At 41.5% G+C, this 12,725-nt stretch overlaps 1 protein-coding gene across 1 annotated transcript in view; it reads left to right on the top strand.

The window, feature by feature from the left end:
- EEFSEC (eukaryotic elongation factor, selenocysteine-tRNA specific) overlaps nucleotides 1-12,725 on the top strand; it is a 150,421-nt gene that overhangs the window by 66,116 nt on the left and 71,580 nt on the right. The gene's annotated exons all lie outside the window — the stretch shown is intronic.

Raw genomic sequence — 12,725 nt, 5'->3', positions numbered from 1 at the left:
GTTTGAACAAAATGTTTTGCATTCTTCTTTTCAAAATTCCATAAATATGAGTGGAGGATTGCATCATATCTCTCTTAATTTGCTATAGGAGACTAAACACTTGGCATATGATACTGTGTTTGCTATGTATAATGCAGACTCCTCAAATATTGTTTGTTTGCTTTACTAATTTAATAGTAGGAAGATCTTTGCTAGGGCACGATTAGTGAGGTTCTTCAAAATGCCTCACTAAATTAATTGATCAAATAGCTAATTCAGATTTCTTCCTTTTTTTCCTGACATTTCTATTGAATATTTAGCTCGTAAAAAAAAAAAAAAAGAAAATATGAGTTTCTTCTTTGAATTTTCACTTCTGATTTTGGAAGCCTTTTATTTCAAAGCAATGACAGACCTATGGCATTGTGTTGGTTTTTTTTGAATGCCAGTTTTGTCACTAGAAAGGGAGGTAGTTAGGAGGGGGATGTCTGTAGCTTTCTGAATTTTTATCTTTGTTTATATGAGTTATCTGAAACACCCAAAACCCATAGTCACTCTTCACAATTTTGGTAGAGGTGTATTGTTTGACATGTCCAGTTTACTGTACTACAGAGTAGTGCAGTTTACTGAAATTTCATGCCTGAGCTTCCTGCCTTTCTATCTGGCTGATGGAGACCCTGAATTAGAACCAGGAGTCCAAAGTGTTCTGGGCTCTAAGCTGCAGAGAAGCTCTAGACCAAATAATGTGTGTCTGTCATTCCTTGGCACTCAGGAGCTTTCTGAACTCATGAAACTTTTACCTTTATCTTGGCTGAAGATTGATACACTTGTGCATGGCCCATGCTGCCAGGATCCAGTTAGAGCTGGCTTGCAATAACAATGGGGATGGAAGTTTGTGTGAGCCATGGAGACAGATGCTTTTCTCTGACTGAGGTGAGCTGGTCTCACATTCTTTATTTTTGTTCTCAGTACCTGGCACTGATCTATGGCACTTAAAAACTTGCAGAGTACCAACTGTGTGAGTTGTCTGTTGAGGCTGACAGTTTGCTCTTAGCCCTGGTCATACAATTTTAATTGTTTTTATTTAGTGCCATTTTCAAACTGTTTGCCAGTTTATACATTCTGCTCTAGATTTTACTGTGTAAGTAATGGAATAACATTAATCAATTACACATACTTTGTTTTCTGGCCCAAACAAAAACCAATGAACATGCTTTATTTAATATTTGACCAACAGAATAATTTTTAGTGAACTTTATCTTCCTGTGCCTTTTAAAATGTAGATCAGGGAGGTTTATTATTTTATCCTGCCTTTGTCCCACAGTGTGCCCTATATCACTGTGTGTGTGATACTCACTGGCCCTGCAAAGGGACAATTGCCATCACAGCTTTGTTTGTACCCAGATTCTGCCTCCTGTGGTACTGCAGCTACTTGGAGCTGGCATTTTCCCTGATGCATGCTGAAGGGATGATGGAGCAAATACTGTAGGAAAGGCTCCTGGTGTAAAGTGCCAGGAGCACTCAGGGACTTGGAAGGGTTGGTGGGAAGAGGATTGTGCCAGGTATAAAGGGCCTGCTGGGGAAGTGCTTACAGCCGAGGTAGCTGCTGGCTGAGCCTGTGCTTTGCAGAGCACAGCAGCAAGAACAATTGGGTGGTACAGAGACTTATTTTAGTACACAAAGTCACCAGCTAATAGAAAACTTGAATCAGCTGGTCCCACCCTGCTGCTGATGGATGGCTGGAGATTAGGATCGCTGAATTTAGGGTGTCTGTTCTTGGCACTGATACAGGAAAATTTCTTTCTCTGTTGAGCAAGGAAGCTCCCCCCTCCTCACCTTCCCTAGGGAGGCATAAAATAATAATAATAATAATAATTAAAAAATACATGTTACCTTCACAAGAAGTGAACTTTTCCTTCAGAGAATACTGCTGGGGAAAATTAGCTTCATAGCTTCCTGAAAGGCTGGGAGAGAGGGAGGCAGGGCCATGTAAGGTCCCTCCTCAGGTTCACCATAGAAACGTGCTTCAAAACTGGGATGCAGGGGAATTCAATAGTGCCCATTTGTAAAACATTGCTGCTAATCTGATGTGGGGTCTCCCAAGCCCCCCCTGCTTGCTGCTGGAATTAAAATAAATTCCCTGCAGTTTAACTACCAGTTTACCCAGGAGAAATCAGGCATTTATGGTTTGGCTTTTTGTTCCTATTCTGATTACTTTCAGAGCACTGATGGAATAGTAAGAAATGTAAATTCATTAAGTTTCAGCATCACAGTATTTTGCTTGTGTGCCCCTTTTGTGTGGCACCCTTCTGCACTGTAAGGTTTATTTTTTTTTAATAAAACAAGAGTATTTATTCTCCAACATTTTTTGTCTCTCTACAAGAAAGTGTGACATTTCTCCTGTTTCACATAGAAATCAAATCCATGGAAAATATGGCATTTACTACACAGTATTTTTTAAAAAATCATACTTAAGCTAGCAAACAGTCTTTGAGTAGTGCGGTTTACTGAAATTTCATGCCTGAGCTTCCTGTTTTTTCTCATCTGCTGAAGTGATGGAAAATGTTCTACAAAAATTCAAGTACCCTGTCATTGCATTTTTTACTGCTCACTTTTTCCTTTAGGTATCTTACTTCTCTAATGCCAAGATTGAGTAGAGCACTGGGAGAGAAAGAATCACACTTGAGTACTGTTGCTCATCAAAATCTTTGTATTTACCTGTCCACAGTGCATCCTTGTTTATTCATCTACTGATTTTTTGGGGGGGAGGAGAGTAAAGGGGAATAAGTATTACTGTGATCCATGACAAATTTCTATGTGAGAAGTTAGTGTTGTCTGAGGTGCAGCTTAGTCCATGAAATTGAGGTGCTGGGATTGCATGTTGGTTATGAAAATGTTGTATGATTCTACTGCAGTAATGGTTTTTATCTGGTATTATACCATGTGATATTTCTGAGCTGTTATGAAAATGTGTGAATGCTCTATTTTACTTTAGACCCTGAGGGGTTTTTTTATCGTTAAGTATAGTGAGTTTTAAGGAAAATCAAAATATGCCACTTCATTAGAACTAGGAGGACAGTGGTAGAGGTCCATATTTGCTTAACCTCATGGTTTCAAAAAGAGTGTGAAATACTAATCCAGCTCTCTCTTGCAGAGAGGACTTGAGAGAGGGGAGAACTTCAGTGGGAGGAAGTTTCTGTCTGGAGCATCTTTCGGGTGTGGTCATGTGGAGGCAGAGACTGTCGCCCTCTGGATGTGTTATTTTTGCAAACCCTTGGCTGCCTGACAAATGTGCTTTCAATAGGAAAAAGCTAGGCTGGCAACAAGTGGCTTGCACTGATAAAAAGGTAAAAGAGAGTGCTATTGTGAACACCAGTGCAGCTCTAATGAGTGATGTGGGAATCTTGGTGGAAAAAGGGCAAATGAGTGGGAAGGAGGTTTTGTCCCTCTGATTTGGCATTCGGTGCTGGCAGTGGATATGCACTTGCTGCAATGGAGCAGGTCAGCTGTTCCTGGAGTTGGAGACAAATTACAAAGCTAAGCAGCAGCTGTTGTCCTTGGTCTTGTGCTTCTAGAGACAGTGTTCAGCTCTTCACAGTGCTGTGGGCAAAGAGACTTGTATTAATCCTAACATCATCTCTGAAATACCTTCTTTGAATTTAACCTCTATGCAGCCTTGCAGGTTAATTCCAGTCTGACTCATGAAGCACTTACTCAGTTCCTGGAATAAATCCTTTATATTTGTCACATTATTTGCTCTTTGGCTTCCATGAAGGTACAGGTTAGGTTGAGTGCAGAGAGTTTCAACTGAAAGGTGAACTGTAGGAGTGCATCATGCTTTCCTGCATGACTCAAATATTCTGCCTGTTTTGAAAATGTTTGCATGAGCAGGATTTATCTTAGGATGGTTGCCACAGGGTCCTTTTGTCATGGGTACTCGTAAATCCATAGCTCTGTGGCAGAAACAAAAGGAGGAGGAAAAGTCTGTCTTGCAGTGTGAGCTGCACCTTCTGCACTTTCAGGCTTGTGTAGTGAAAAATATACATGTGCTGGCTGAAATGGTTTCCCATTTTAAGCCTAGCAGAATGCTTTCCTGTCATAATGGGCTTGTCCTTTATAAAAGTACTTTATCTGTATTCCTCTGTCAGTTAGAAGAATTCATTCTCTCTGTTTCAGAGTTTTTCATGTATCTTTCTCATTATTTGCCTTGCTCTTTGGGCTTTACTTGGTGGTAAGCATGGTGCATGATGTCCTGGTTTTGTTCATCCCACTTTGTTCGCAGGTTTTGTGGGTTGCTGGGTAGTGAATTTCTTGTACCACTCTCCTGGGGGCAGTGGCCATCATGTAGCCAGCATGCTTCGTTTCTAGGGATGCCTGTTGCTTAATTACAGCGTTACTAATTGTTTGCATATTGGTGTGGTCTAAGTGTCCCGGAGGAGAAACACATTGTTGCAAGAGCAAGAAGTGAAAGCAGAATAACTTATCAAGATCTTTATCAGTGCATCTCTTCTGAAGCCTGAATGGAACAGAGAAAGCTTATCTTTCAGCATCTTTTTAGAAGTGTTGGGTTCTTTCCTCTCCTTCCAGCAGGATAGGAGGAGCTTTGTCAGAGCAAGTACATTACCTGAGTGGTCAAAGGGAAGGTCTTTGTCACCATCACTTCACAGATCTTTCTGGCCTTTCAGAAGGATAGGATGTTATGGAGATGAGTGCCAGTAAGCAACTACAGGAACTGTGAGAAAATGGTATTAAATTTGTTGATGGCCAGGAATGACCCAGATTGTCCCTTAGGGAACTAGACTTTTTAAAAAGCAGCAGCTTTGAAAATGGTGGGTTTTTAAAAACTATGAGCAATATTTGAGTGGAAACAGCACATTTAGTTACTGAGCACACACCAGGTTTGTAGTGGCTCAGCCACACGCTTAACCTCACTGCTGAAGGAGTGTGCAAAGGAGGAAAAATGGACTTGCCCATGAGTGAATAGGAACATCTGATGTGATTCATTTAAGGGATGAGACCAGTTCTGTGGTGGATACCTTTGCTTGGGGAGGAAGCAGGTTAGTATAGGAGTACCAGAGTATTCCTGTTTGGAAAGATTCCTAGGTAGTGGATAATTTATAAACAACACTGATACTTTTTTCAGTTAATCCTTTGCAGATATCCATAATAGCAGAATTTGTTTCACAGTTGGGCCTTGAGACTGTTTTCAAAGTACGTGTGACAGAAATATTTCTGTTGAGTGATTGCATGGTGCTGCTATGAATGAAGATAATTAAATTTTACCACCTTGGATAGTCAGACTCTTCCATCTAACTTATTTCTAGGTACTGAATGTTTAATTGTCTTACTGGTGCTAATGTTGCATCTACATGCAGTGACAGTGCAATGCCAGGGGCATAGCAGGCAAAACCCTGCATCAGCCAGGGCCTTTCTGGGTGGCTGAGGTGGGGTTTGCAGTGTGAGAGGGGCACCCTGTGAGTAACAAGCCCACACTCTGAAATCTGATGGAGTGCTGCCTGCTGATACAAGCAGTGTCCTGGGCTGTCTGCAGAGCCCTCTGTGACTCTAGCTGGAAGAAGTGGTGGATGTCACTCCATCATCTACTGTAAACATGCAGACGCCACAATTACTATTTTTTCTGCTTTGAAGTCTGAACGTGAGTTTGTTTGGTTCTGCTTGGCTGCTGATGGTATGCTAAATACAGTAATAATACAGAGATGAAGGCAATCAGGTGAATAAAAGTGCACAGCACATTCACTAGTTAAAATGCACTGTTAAATAGGAATAGAAAAGATGCATTTATTTATTGGCTCTTGTTCAGTTTTTCAGTAAAAGAGTTTGAGAAGCATAGTGGGGGAAGGGAGAAGAGAGGGCTTACTGCCCATTAAACAGAAATGCCATTTCTGCTAAACAATGCTGAGAAAAGGATGGTGATATTTCCCAACATTTTCCATCTCAGCATATGGATTAACACAGTACAATAAATTTGCCATGAAAGTGTACCAGGTAAGTTGCAGAATCTGCTTTCTTACCCATAGGAAAAAAAAGAGTTTTCTTCACTCACCAGCAAAAGAATGGCTTACTCCTCGTGACTAGGTAGTAGAATTTTGCAAGGTTTGAGTAACACCTATGGTTATTATTTACATTATTAAATTTAAAATGCAGACATGCTTTTGAGTCTTGCAAGTGTGTGGACAGCTGGTCTTGATTTTTCTGAGGTTGTGTAACAGTCACCTGTGGGGGAATCAGTTTGTCAGCAAGGCAACCAATACACCATTTTATTTATTGGATACAAAAATAAATTAAGAATGTTGCTTAGGTTGCAAAATCAAGAACTTGAAAGTTAGGAAATGCCAGATTTACAGTTGCTTATGCAACATTAATTCTGTTCCCCTGTGCCTCTACCCTGTGCACTTAATAAGGAAAGGTTCCTCTGAAATTTTTTTGGATGTGGTCATGTTAAGACTATATCATGGAGCATATCAAAGAGGAACAGGGATAAGACTGCATGGACATCTGGCATTTCTTAACTTCTTAAGTGCCCAATTCTGCAACTTACTTTCCTATAAATCCTAAGTTATTTAATTTCCTAGGTATTTTTAAAGTCAAAAGATGAAGTAAAATTAAACCTCCATATTGCCGAAGCATGGCCATCCCTTTACTGTGCACCTTCCCTGAGGCTGCAGTTGTAAACATCCCGTGTTTCACAGGCTCCTGGGGCTTGGTAGCACCAGCCTTGTTAGCCAAGTGGAGAAGAAAGCTGTTACCTGCAGGAGGAGGTGGCTTTGGGCAGCAGATCCACACGCTGGAGTTGGAGATCCTCAGGGGAAGGGACAGACTCAGGGTGTTGGAATGTCTTGAGAGGGGAATGCAGGTCTGCCAGAGACAGTTCTCTCTTCTTCCTCAGCAGCAGTTGCTCCAGGCAAGCTCTTTCCAGGCCTATCCCATCCTTGTTGCCTCCTTCCAGTGAGGATTCTGGAAGCCTCTGCTCTTCATTCCCCCCTGCCCTCCTCAAGCTATTTGTGGGCAGTTTCCTTTAGAAATTTAACTTACTGTGGCTATAGCTGACCTCCTGCTATGTGCCAGGTCTGTGCAATGTTCCAGATGAAACTTGTCATGTCCCACTCATGTCTCTTTTTGGATGTTTATGATTTAAGAACCTGAGATCACCACAGTTAAAAATACTTCAAAATAGTTAAGAAATTGCCTGTGTATTTTTAAGTCATGGAGGTACCACCAGCAACCCTCTTGGCTGCTCAGAACCCTCTCCAGAAAGAGAAGACATGCTCAGCTTGGCATTCCTCTCTGTGTCATGCTTACAGAGCCAGGTCAAGACCTGTACATGCCATCTTGGCTACAGAACAGCTTGTGGTTTGGTTTTTATTCTCAAACAGTAAGGATCACAGGGTTTTTAATCTGTGTAGCAGGCCAGGGCTGGCTGGTCTGGAGATGGATGGTGTAGGATGTAGTAACAGTCTTGAGCCTCCACTTTCCCATATCTGTTAATGTGGCTTTTTCCACATAATGGGAATGAAGCATAGATTAATAAAAATGAAATCGTGACATGAACCAGTTTCTTCTCACTTGGTAAAACTAATGTTTTCATTCAGACCATGTCAGGAATTCAGTGCCTGTGTTTGTTTTGGGATTCAACCCTGCTAAGCTTTAAACAGAGATGAAGGAAACTTGCACTGTGAAGGTGCATAATGAATGAACAGTGCCCTGTTGAAACCCTGTATGTGTCTGGAGAATGCTGCTGGGGAGGTGTGGAGCTTTTAGAACCTGGAGCAGTCTGGTTGTGCACCTCTCACTCATTATCCTGATTCAGTACTCAGCACTTTTTTTTGCTGCCATGCAAGGTTTTACCAGGTTCTACTGGTGGCACAACGCTCAGCAAAGAGAAGGGCATTTTATGGCAGCTTATTAAATGTTCCCAAACTCAATTGTCCCTTTTCTCAGAAAGGGAGAGAAAGGAAAATGGTTTTTTGCATATAAGAACCATAGGCTGGTGAGAGATGGGACAAACATCTGAAAACCAAGTTAATGGATATGTGAAGAAGTTAATGTGATGGCATCCATTAAAAGAGCAGTAATGAGATGTGAAGCTTGAGGGAGTTGCAGGAAGAAAAGTCTTTATGTTGCTGTAAGTAAGCTCTTGAGGAAAAGCTGTGACTGACCAAATAATTCTTTCTTTGTCCCAAGCTGTTCAGCTAGTTCTCAGTAATCAGCTATGAGCTAGAAGTTTTTGTAGAGTCCAAAAAGCTGGAAACTTGGTCATTGGTGCAATCCTCTCAGTTCCTTTCTCCTTCACCCTTTTTGTGGCCTCATGTACCATCATTTTCTCAATGCATGAAACCTTGTTTTAAAAGAGAACAGGAATTTGCAGCCTCAAAAATATTCCCATTTCTGACACAGAAATGGAAAGTGCTTGAAACTGTTTTCTAGAAATAAATGAGCTGTCACTGATCATGATGAAGATGTCTCGAGTGTACTTTTCTGACGTACAAAAAAGTAATAAAAATGCTTTGTATTTTCAGTATTAGTCACAGGTTCTTTTTGTTCTTTTTTTTCTCTCCTGTTGTTTTTCTGCTTTAGTTCCAATGAACCTTTTATGAGTTTGCTCAGAATAATCCTTAGGCCTTTAAAAGAATTTCTTTTTAAACTCATGTAACTTTTTATTACATCAGAAAATATTATTCCTTCTCTTTCACAGTATCTTTTCTAGTATTTAATATTCAACGCTTTTACTTTGTCTTAAACCTTGCCTTATTTCCCTCTCATACTGGCACCACTTTGTTTCCTTGTGTGTTTCTGTTCTGATCCACTTTTTTTTCCCTACACATCAATTAAGAGATGAGACTTATTTGCTCTCAAAATGTGTGTGATGCATTGTTTGAGAAGGTTTTCAGGTGACAGTCATTTCAGAATTATCCTAAAAAGGAGGGTTGTTTATCAGGCTGGACAGTAGAACTTGCTGTCCTGCTCAAAGGGGCATCCGGGAGTTGTTTTTCCTTGGAATTAATACTATGGTTTGCACTGAATTCCAACACAAAACATGAACAGTGGGTCTGCAAGCAGTCTAAGGCAGAGTAAGTACTGAAGAGACGAGGAGTGCAAGTTTTTTTTTGTTGTTTTTTTTTTTTTTTGCTAAATTCTTGGTTTCAGCACAAGGGTTATGTGCCAGAGATGCACATACTTCACCTACGGTTATAAAGCACTGTTTACTTTTTTTTGTGCAAACACAAAAGCCAAGTGGGAAGGGATATTTCATAAACTCAGTGCTATTGTGTCCTCTGGTCTAAGCCATAAAACAAGAGTAACAGAGACATTCCCTTTGAACTTGAAATCCTTTTCTAAGCTGCTGATCTAACCTAAGTGAGAGGGGGAGGCTATACCAGCCAGAAAATTTCTCTTCTGGCTATTTTTCCCATCCTGCCCCTTTTCTTTTTTAAATGTCCTTAAGTGAGTTTGATACTGCACCTCTGCCCATAAATTTAAAAAAATATTATCGTAATGTAGGTCAGTGAACTGAAACGCCACTGTACACCATGGGGGATTAAAGTCAGAGAGGCAGCCCTCTCCCACTCCTACTAGGTCATATGACAATATAAACAAGAAATGCAAGGAGCCTTCAGCTTTTTCTTGCCCTAATCCTTTGTTTATGCAGCACTTAAACTGACTTTTGGGGTCGTCTCTGTCTGGCATTAAAGCCCTAAAGCTTTTTGAAGTTTCCCTGAAGTTAATAAAATTAGTCTGCCCTCATTGCTAGGCCCCTTGCTGCTGCTTCAGAGCAGACTGCGGATCCCTTACTGTCTTTGTGGCGTTTGGCTTTGTAAGTTCATCATATTTTATACCAAAAGAAAGAGTGTTTGAGAGAAAAGCAGAAAGCTCTCCCGAAAGGCTGTTCCGCTAATAGGCAAAGTGATTGCCATTGTAGATGTTCTGAGAACTCAAAGGGGATTAACTTAAAATCCCACAATTGGAGGTAAATTGCTGGTAAAGTAATTGGAAGTGTTGAGTTTCAGTTAGAGAGAACAACATGCATTTCTTTCCCTTTTTACAAAGCAAAGCTAAACCAAAAATATAATTTTTCTTTTTCTTTTATTATTTTCTAATGCAATCTTAAAGTTGAGAAAATGAGCTTTCCTTCATCGCAATTCTCTGCTACACTCATTTATTTGAATGCAAAGACTGATCCAGTTATCTTAGTTCCTGTTAGGACAGGCATTCTCTGGTTATTTTGTCTTTGTCAGGGATAAATTGGTGATAGGCTCACAGGAGGGCATGGATGGCACAGGATGGGGTGTGTAGTATTTAGTGTGTGAGACAGATACTTCGGGTCATAGAGGTTTTATTCCAAACAGCCAGTCAGGCAAGTCACTGATCACTTATTATCTCAGCACCACTAAAGTGGTTTTGTTTCTAATGGCCTGTAGAGATGCCCAAGGAATCATGGTGATACCTACAGAACATATTCATTGGTTAAACAAGCTGAGTTAAGAACTGGCTGGATGGCCGAGCCTAGAGAGTGGTGGTGAGCAGTGCTGCATCCAGCTGCATCCACAGTCACCAGTGGTGCCCCTCGGGGGTCTGTGCTGGGGCCAGTTCTGTTTAATGTTTTCATTGACGCCATGGATGAGGGGATTGAGTCTTCCATTAGTAAATTTGCAGATGACACTAAGCTGGGAGCACATGTCCATCTGTGGGAAGGTAGGATGGCTCTGCAGAGAGACCTGGAATGGCTGGATGGATGGGCAGAGTCCAATAAGATGAAGTTTAATAAATCCAAGTGCCCAGTCCTGCATTTTTGCTACAAAATACTCAATAACTTTCTGCAATGCTCTAGGCTGGGGACGATGTGGCTAGGGCAGAAAAGAACCTGGGGGTACTGACTGACAGCTGACTGAATGTGAGCCAGCAGTGTGCCCTGGTGGCCAAGAGGGTCATCCTGGCCTGTGCCAGGGTTGGTGTGGCCAGCAGGAGCAGGGAGGTCATTCTGCCCCTGTACTGGGCACTGGTGAGGTCACACCTGCAGTGCTGTGTCCGGCTCTGGCCACTCAGGTTGGGAAGGACCTTGAGATGCTCAAGCGTGTCCAGAGGAGGCAACAAGGCTGGAGAGGGGCTGGGAACACAAACCCTGTGAGGAATGACTGAGGGAGCTGGGGGTGTTTAGTTTGGAGAAAAGGAGACTCAGATGTGACCTTATCACTCTCTACAACTCCCTGAAAGGTGGCTGTGCTCGGGTGGGGTTGGTCTCTTGCTCCAGGCAGCAACTGACAGAACCAGAGGACACAGTCTTAAGCTGAGCCAAGGGAAGTATAGGTTGGGTATTAGGAAAAAGTTTTTTACAGAAAGGGTGATAAAGTACTGGAATGGTCTGCCCAGGGAGGTGGTGGAATCATCATCCCTGGATGTGTTTAAAAAGACTGGATGTGGCCAGTGTTTCATGAATGGATGAGTGCCATGGTTTCATTGAAGTGTTAGGGCATGGGGTGGACTGTTTTAGAGGTCTCTTCCAACCTTGTGATTCTGTGACCATTGGAGTGAAAAGACCAGTGCAGCTGGAGTCCTTGGTTACTTTCCTATACTGAATGTACAAGAGCAAGACCCTAAAAAGCACCTTTCTTTATAGAAGATAAGGGTTTTTTAATTCAAAGGTTTTTAAGTGAGTGTGGCATAACTAAATGCTGATAGAGTTTGTTTCTGTTCTAATACTCAGTTAAAGGTTATCATTGCTGGGTTACTCTAAGGTACTTGATGCCTGTAACACTTGCTCGCAAAAGTCACTGGAGTTTTTTCTGTCAGCCTTGCTGGGGAGGCTCTAAACTGAGCCATGCTAGCCTAGTATGATTGCTCATCCTGTAATTCCATTTTTAATTAAGTTAAAGATAACTTTGAAGTGCTCTTGGAAAAATAAAAGATCTTTAGAAAGATGTTGGCCTTTTAAGTTGGCTTCCTGTGCCATTTGAGGGATAGCTGCAAAAATAATAGATATATTAGAGATACTCCCTGGAGCATATTGTACCATCTGTATTTCAAACACAGGGGAAAGAAACACTAGCCAGCAGTGGACAAGAGGGATGAACAGTTTTGAAATTCTTGTTTTAGGAATAGAAAGATTTCTAGGATGAAGTAATATTTTAATTTCTCCAGCCACTGTAACTGGAAAAAAAATGTAGGTTTTGAGACTGTAAGTGCTTCTTCAGGTTGGAATTAACAGCTTCTTTTTCTTCTAGTCTAACCAAAGAAAAGCAAGTGTGCCTGAAAGCTTATCTCCCCCTTAACCTCTACCTATTATCAGGGGCTCTAGGAAAAGACATGATTCAGTTTTGCATTTAAGCCAGAATGTTGCTGAGCAGTGATACTGCCATCAATGGTTCACAAGCTATTTTGAAGCAGTGGGAGAGGACAAAGGCAACAAAAAACCAAACCATAAATGTGTCCTTTTGGGGAAAGATGAGGAGTTTGAGTAGTGAGTTGTTGAGGCATTTGAGTGTTTCTGCCTACAGCCTTGGCTGCACCCAGGCCAGAGCAGAGCTGCCTGTCCTGTTGTCATCTGCACAGGACAGAAGCAAGAAGGGCTGTGGATATTTCTGGTCTGGGACAGGGAGAGGTCCTGCCAGTGCTCTCTAATACTGCACAGCCCTTTCAAGACTGTTTATAGCTGAGCAAGTAAGTTCTGTTTAAAATAAAACAAAAATGAAATTTCTGATGCTAGATTTACTACCGTCCTGAGATTGGCATTAAAA

This window comes from Fringilla coelebs (assembly GCF_963513975.1).
Source record: "Fringilla coelebs genome assembly, chromosome: 13".
Classification (NCBI taxonomy): domain Eukaryota; kingdom Metazoa; phylum Chordata; class Aves; order Passeriformes; family Fringillidae; genus Fringilla; species Fringilla coelebs.
Note: the sequence above shows the minus strand (reverse complement) of the source record. Positions and strands in the feature narration are given on the sequence as shown.